Source organism: Grammomys surdaster, unplaced genomic scaffold (assembly GCF_004785775.1).
Source record: "Grammomys surdaster isolate TR1022 unplaced genomic scaffold, NIH_TR_1.0 125750, whole genome shotgun sequence".
NCBI classification, from domain to species: Eukaryota; Metazoa; Chordata; class Mammalia; order Rodentia; family Muridae; genus Grammomys; species Grammomys surdaster.
In genome coordinates, this window is record NW_021620582.1 from 942389 (window position 1) to 942750 (window position 362).

At 40.3% G+C, this 362-nt stretch overlaps 1 protein-coding gene across 2 annotated transcripts in view; it reads right to left on the bottom strand.

Moving 5' to 3' along the window:
* Positions 1–362, bottom strand: part of Chd8 (chromodomain helicase DNA binding protein 8) — a 62765-nt gene that overhangs the window by 30858 nt on the left and 31545 nt on the right. The window lies entirely within an intron of this gene.

A 362-nucleotide genomic window follows, 5' to 3' on the forward strand; every position in this document is an offset into this window, starting at 1 on the left:
CCCTCCCTCCTTTCTTTCTTTCTTTCTTTCTTTCTTTCTTTCTTTCTTTCTTGTTTGGTTTTAGAAAGGATCTTTCTCTATATAACCCAGACTGTCCTAAAACTCACTCTGTAGACAGGGTAACCTTGAACTCACAGAGATTCACTTGCCTCTGCCTCCTGGGTACTGGGATCATGGGCATATGTCACCAAACCGTAAGTGTAGCTAACAATATTTCTTCTTCTCTTTTTTTTTTTTTTTTTAGTATAGAATAGAATTTATTCAGGGCATGGGGAGAGGAGTTGAAGTAGTAGAGACAGAGAAAGGCAGAGAGAGAGAGAGAGAGAGAGAGAGAGAGAGAGAGAGAGAGAGAGAGGAGAAGA